Here is a 7,472-nt window from a genome sequence, read left to right as displayed (position 1 = left end):
GCAATGATCAACAGAAACAAGCAAAACAACCTACATTATGCCAAGCAAAATAACCAAAACAATGCCAAGAAAAACAACCAACAAAGTTGCAGATCAGTAAGTATGCAGAGTAGTAAGCAGTAGCAGCAGAACGTGAGTAGAGAAAAACATGGAGGTAAAGATTAAACTATCAGATCTTATCCTAGGAGACCCATTTCACACGAGCCAATTAGCCACGAAATGAACCATGAGAAACAGAATGAAGAGATTCCAGCGACTAAAGCACAAAAACCCAGGGCAATGAGCACTCCAAGAAGATCCATTTCATCATACCAGACTGATATTACTGGCAAAGGGAGGGAATCAAAGAAGAGTTTAGGAGCAAGGACATCCATTTCATGTGAGACTGATATTACCGGAAAAGGAAGTGAAGCAAGGAAGACTAGTTTTGGAGGTGGGAAAGAGAAAGTAGAGTCAGTAACATAGGATCCTTACATGTTAGCATTTCTTCACACTAACAGGGTAGCAAAAAGAACAGAATTAACACAAAGTTTCTAATTCCAATGGACAAAAATCCAATGGGTATGTTTGAGTTCATTCCTGGTCACAGTTTCTAATTCCATTCACAAATTAACACAAAGTCCAGTAAAATTAATTTCACAAATAATCAATTGCAAAAATTACAACTCGAATTCAAAGCATAATCAATTGAAATAATTCCAACATGAATTCACAAATTAACACAAAGAATACGTAAAATTAATGGAAGATTACATCAATTGCACTAGTTCTAACTCGAATTAACGAATAATAAACACAAAGAATACGACAAAATAATAGAAATTACTGCAAATACCTGAATTCGTGCAAATCAATCGAATTCTTCATTATGTTCCGAAGTCCACAAAATCGAGATGGAAGCTTTTAATCATCAACAATTATTCTCTGTAAGGAACCAGTCGAATTTTCTTTTGTAGTTTCTGTATCCCAAAAAAAAGAAAAGAAAACCCTAATTGTAGTTTCTATATCCCAAATATTGCGGGATTTTTTTGGAGGGAATAATTGTTTAAAAATTAAAAAATTCCAAGCCGATTTTAAGAAATCTAGCAGAATATGGAATTTGCTAAAAAAAATAAAAAAATTACAACAAGAACAACAAAGTTCAGTTACAGTCAAGAAGATGGACGAATTAAAGGTTCCCCTCGAAATAAGAATAGAGAAAAAAGTTAAATTCACAATTAGTTAGAAAATAATCACAGTACTTACTTTGTCCCATTGGTTACCTCAACTTATACACAGCGGCGTAATCCGGGTTCGATCCTGCGCTTACTCTGTTTCTTTTTTCATTTTTGTCAATCTAATTTTGTTATTTTCGTTGTCCTAGTACTTTACTTTTGACCTTTAATAAAAATTCTCATGTACCAATTCGCTTTACATATGATGGTTCAGTTTTGGATAATTTTTTTCACAATTTAGAATTAGGTTGGGTCATAATCGAGTTGTGTCATATTTAAATTTTTTCACAAGATTCTATTTTGTTCGAATTATTTGACTTATTTCAGACAAAAAAAAAAGCAGCTAAATTCTGATAAATTCATTTAAGTTCAAATAATATTAATTAGTTCATTAAAAAAAATAAGTTTTTTTTAGACATTTTTACACGTAAATATGTTTGGTTCAGGCACAATATATATATAATTAAGTTTTTTTTGAGATAAAATAAGTTCAGATAAATTCAGTTAAGTTCAAATAATTTCGAATTAATTCAGATAATATAAGTTCAGACAAAGGAGTCAAATACAACGGAGCCTAAACTTTACTTTTTGACTTTTAATGACAAAAATCCTAAACCTTAAGTTTAAACCCTAAACCCTAAACCCCAAAACGTACCCTAAACCCTAAACCCTAAAACGTACCCTAAATATGTTTGGTTCAGGCACAATAATTAAGTTTTTTTGAGATAAAATAAGTTCACATAAATTCAGTTAAATTCAAATAATTTCGAATTAATTCAGATAATATAAGTTCAGACAAAGGAGTCAAATATAACGGAGCCTAAACTTTACTTTTTGACTTTTAATGACAAAAATCCTAAACCTTAAGCTTAAACCCTAAACCCTAAACCCTAAACCTTAAAACGTACCCTAAACCCTAAACCCCAAAATGTACCCTAAACCCTAAACCCTAAACCCTAAACCCCAAAATGTACCCTAAACCCTAAACCCTAAAACGTACCCCAGACCCTAAAACGTACCCTAAACCCTAAACCCCAAAACGTACCCTAAACCCTAAAACGTACCTTAAAACCTAAACCCTAAATTTTTTTGGATAATTTTTCACAATTCAGATTTGGGTTGGTCGTATTCGAGACGTGTCACATTGAAGTTTGTTTGAAACGGATCGAGAATTAAACGGGTGTACAACTGCAAGTTATTAGTTTAATATTTGATAATGTTAATATATAGTATAAAAACTCGAAAGACTAGACAAAATCGACACAAAATAATTAGTACAAATATAGTTAATACCAAATTAGTTATTTCAGAGCATACCGCGCGCAACGTTTTGTTCGGTACAACTGAATTTGACTGAGATTAACTTATCTGAACCTAATATAGTTGCTAAAAAGAACCATTTGTGTGCGTAAATTGTCTGAAAAAACTTATTTTGCTAAACCAAACCTATTTGAACTTATATCAACTTACTTGTACTTATCTGAGCTTAGTTTTGCTGAAATGAGTCAAAATAAGTTAAAATCGGTTGAAACAAACATACCCTTATTCACTAAAATCAACTTATTAAATGGAATATAATGTATCGAATTAGATCATGAATTAGTTCAAACAACGTAGCAACGAGGCAAACAAGTTTGATTGATCATGAATTAAGTTACTTTTAATTAAAATAATAAAGTAATATTCCTTTTGTTAAACTTAGATCCATGTTTTAACGAATTTAGACAAAGTTAAATATGTAATATACCATTGTAGTTTAAACAATCTCAACAATCTTGCAACGAGTCAAATAATTAAGTTATTTAAATCAGTTCAGGTCAAATAAGTTTCAATAATTTCACTCGTGACACTCATGTCCTATTACTACCTTGCAATTGGGATCGATCTAGTCCTATCAATTTCTATAAGTCGCAATATTGTTCACTTAAGCCCAATCAGTTTAGTTAAATTTAGAGAAGTTTAGGTTTATAAGGTGAACATAAGTACATAACGCACACACTCTTAGTACGAACAAAAGTAAGGTTTGATTATTGGGTTGAATACGATGTAGCCAATCAATTACTTTTGTACATTATTAGTTTAAACAATTAGAATGACTGAACAAAACCGACACGGAATAAAATACAAATCCATTTTTTTTTAAAACGAGACTTTTGACATAGTCTAGTTTTTCATATTTAATCTATTATATATATAGACACCGGGAGTAACTAATTTATAATTTCGGGATCGAAATTTCTCCGCCAAAATCATTTTCCAATAGCCCGCTATTCCACATTTTCTAATTTCATAATGCCGCGCGATTAATCCCAAAAGCCCGCTATCCAGAAATTTCATGTTTTCAACTTTCATGTTTTCATTACTTTTGAGGATTCAAAGAATCGGTTATCTCAGTTTTCAATTTCATAGAAAGTGATGAGCGATAGGGCAAAAGTTATAGATTTCCCTCATCACTTTCCTCTATCTCTCTCACCAAAATTCCAAATTTGTGGTGACGGGCTCCCAACAAAGTGAAGCTTCTAGCCTTATCTCACCGACCTTCTAGCCTTCTAGGTGTACATCGTCGTCCATTAATTCTCCGGCACCAACACCTGTTGTTGGCTTTCACTAGTGACGTTAGATTGAGAATATTCAAAACCGGCATTTTGCATCAATTACACTCATACTCTTCAAGAAAATATAGGGTTTTGATTTCTCTAATTGTCAATCCTCGTCCAAGCTCGGTTTTTGAAGCCTGGGAAATGCGTTAAGGTTTACCTGCCGCTGCCCTTGATCGATTACATTGCTGCTGAGGTAATTTCTCTCTCCAGCCGTCATTTTAAAGTTTCATTGATTTGCACTATTTTGATGTTGGTTGTGCTGAATCTAACCATCTAGGGTCTGATTTATTTGTGAATTAAACCTTTTTTTTTAACTTTTGATTGAGTATTTTGACTTCAGATGCCTGTTGTTTGTTATTGTTAGGCTTGAATTTTTGATATTGTCCATAGGGAACACCTTGAATCCTGATCGGGGCTATAGGTATGATAACTGGAGTTTTCACAGTGGCTTGCAAAAGTTTTTTTGTGGCAAAAGTCAATTAGCATAAAGTTGTAAGAATTGATTGAATTTTTGGTGTAATGCTGGTGTCAGATTTGCAATATCGAACAATTCATATCACAAGTTGAAGCTTAGTTTAGATTTCTTTTGGAAAGAGAAATCTTAATCGAACATGAAATTTGTGAATAACCATTGAAATGGTTGATCTGGATGTTGAATTGTTTATAACAAAATCATTGTATTTTTGTTGGGAATCAAAGTTTTAAATGAATGGCTTAACTTTGAATTCTTACAAGATACTTTTGAATGGTTTTAAATCAAAGTTTTAAATGAATCATAAGTTAGTTTTCAGGCGGTAGTTTACCAGGAGACGAGCAACGCGTATCCTATGTTCTCTCAAGGTGAAAATTAATAAAAAAAAAAAAAAATGTATGCACTCTCAGGTACTGTTATTGGTTGTGGACTTTAAACTTGTTAGGCTACTTGTTAATGAATTCTGTAATAAAAATTTAATGGGTTAGTCCTTTGCATAGCATTCTGTTGCAATATTTTTTTCCTTATTAATTCCATTTTCACCAGAATGCTATTGTACATGTTGACTCTGACTTCTTCTGAGTGACATTACTGTCATTGGTTATCTTAGGGCTTAAACATTATGGGTCTCTAGAGTTATGATGACATGTAAACATTATGGCTCAGTTTAAATTAGGCTCAGTTTAAATTCATTCTTTCCCATTATTATCTCTATATTATCTCCATTTTAGAGCAGGCTTGGACATTTTGCCTTCAATTCTTTCTGGTATTTACTACTCTATTCTTGATCATCTCTATATTATGATGCATCGAAGTATAATACGACTTGAAATTTGTCTTTTAGGAACTCTTAGTTTACCAGGAGACGAGCAACGCAAATCCTATGTTCTCTCAGAGTGCAAATTAATAAAAATTATTGATGTACTCTTACAGAAAGTGTATCACTCTAAAAAGTGTAACTTTCCCTTTTAATTGGTTTGCAGAATGCTGATAACCGAAGCCTAGTAGATTTGAAACCAAAATTTCTTTATGAGTCTGCAGACAAGTCGAAGATCTGGAAGCTCACTGAAATCAATAAATCTTTAGTGCCGGTCACTAAGACTTCCTGGTATTATATCATATATGAGGGTAGGTCTTTGGTGTTCTTTCCATATGGTATTCTTTTCTAGTTCTAATGTCTGGATTAATCTTGTTTGGACGATATTGGTCATTTGTTACTATTCTTTGGACTTAATAATTGTCTAAGAGCTTCTTGTCTGCTATTAGCAGTTACTTCTGCTTCTGTTTGTATCTGGTTGCTTTGTGTTGGAGTTTTCACTTAAGCTGCATTGTTTCAACAAAAAACACTTGCAATGGAAAATTAATTATTAGCTATTTATGAGTTGGCCCTAGTTTTAGATAATAGATGCTAGTTTTAGATAATGGAAAATTAATTAGCTGTTTATGAGTTGGCCCTAGTTGCAAGCTTTGACATGACGCTAGATTTTGATTTACTGTTTATTGGTTCTGCTTAGATGGAGCTGCCTCACTGGACTGAGATTGTCAAGACTAGTAAACTCAAGGAACTCGCTGCATAGGACCCTGACTAGTATTACACCAGAGCTGTAGGTGCAAATTTTTCCCTGGAAGCTTCATTTGCTTGTCCACTTTAGTAATCAACTTTGTTGATCTATGGTTCCTTTATGTTTCAACTTTGCATATTTTTGTCAAGCGAACGTAGATTTGTAAAATATGAAAATGCCTAACCTCAATGGTAGTCGGTTTCTTGGATAGGTTGTTGTAGCTGGAAAAGGCTGGGATATCTGTCTTATTTTTAATGTGATAATTTTGTTGATCACTGTTGTTCATTTCTACGAAAGAGATAGCATTATAATGATGAATTTACATATTTTTATTGTGTTTATTTGTGAATGGATATCTTAGTGAAGAAAACGAGAGGAGATAGTGATTAGATGGATAATTATTGACATTAGTTTCCTCAAACTTCAATTCTGAGTTATGATAACACAAGCTAATGGGAAATTTGTAGTTAATCTGGTAGACTAGTTAATCTGGTAGACATGAGGTAAACCTATCCACTGTGATTCTGTCAAAGTTTTGATTTTGTTTGGTCGTATTTGAAGTTTTTAGTGTTAGGTTTTGATCTTGGACATTGTTGAGATTGTTTGTTGGTAATACAAGAGTGAACCTATTTTCTCTAAGGCCACATCCTTAATTAATGTGTAAAAAGGCAATCAACATATGCTGCAAGCCATATATAAAGTGGTTTAATCTGCTTGGGTGTGTCTGATCTGATCCTGAGTTACAGAACTACGCTGACGTGGTTGTGTTGTGCTGCTTCTGGTGCTCTATTGTTGTTCTGATGTCCTTTTGGTACTGCTGCTTTGTTCAGCTCTGGTCTGCTCCTGCGTGCACATTGCTATTGGCACATTGCTGTTGTTAAAGCCTAATGGTGGCCGTGTATCTGAACATCATATAACATACTTGTATAGCAGTATAGTTTGGTTGGATAGCTTATTTGTTTTGTAGTTTTTGGCTTCTAAGCTGTTAGGAGGCCTAGTGTATTTTATTTGGTTAAGCTTGTACAAAAAATGGTTCGCGTTTGGTTAATAAAAGTTTATTTATTTACCAAAAAAATGAGCTTATAGATGATCGGCCTTGTAATGTACAAATGATACGCTAAATTATTTGCAGTGCTTTCTAAAAACCTTTCATCACGGTTTAAATTGCATATAGATATCATCATCTAAAATATAAAATGTTACCTTTAATTATTTTTCGTGGAAAAATTATGTAGGTGGTATAAACCGGGTCAATTGGCATGCAACTCCAACTTTCAAAATCATTCCTTCTATGGACATACAAATCTACACAAAGTTAGCATTGTCTTTCAACTTCTTTAATTCATTCTCCGAGCTAGTACTAACTACATGGGAATAATTGTTCTTATCAGTTAGCACAGAAATCCTGGTTCGCATCACTTAAGTTAATAAAAGCTAGATTATATGTGAACTAATATGTCACTACACCTTGTTTTATATGCAGCTTCACACACTAATATGTCACTACACTTTGTTTTTTCCCCTTAAAACTGCCATGACACTATACCAATAAAAATAGTCTATTAGGTCAATTGGCAGAGCTTTTTGCAATTGCATAATGATGTAGGTTCGAATCCTACATAGG

At 33.1% G+C, this 7,472-nt stretch overlaps 1 long non-coding RNA gene across 1 annotated transcript; it reads left to right on the top strand.

Moving 5' to 3' along the window:
* The first annotated feature begins 3,453 nt into the window (after positions 1–3,453).
* LOC130459424 (uncharacterized) lies at positions 3,454–6,060 on the top strand. The gene is made up of 3 exons (XR_008918813.1): positions 3,454–4,007; positions 5,270–5,414; positions 5,801–6,060. It is a non-coding gene; the product is annotated as an uncharacterized lncRNA (long non-coding RNA).
* Positions 6,061–7,472: the final 1,412 nt, after the last annotated feature.

The sequence above is a fragment of the Spinacia oleracea genome, chromosome 4, assembly GCF_020520425.1.
Source record: "Spinacia oleracea cultivar Varoflay chromosome 4, BTI_SOV_V1, whole genome shotgun sequence".
NCBI classification, from domain to species: domain Eukaryota; kingdom Viridiplantae; phylum Streptophyta; class Magnoliopsida; order Caryophyllales; family Amaranthaceae; genus Spinacia; species Spinacia oleracea.
This window is presented reverse-complemented; position numbering and strand designations above follow the sequence as displayed.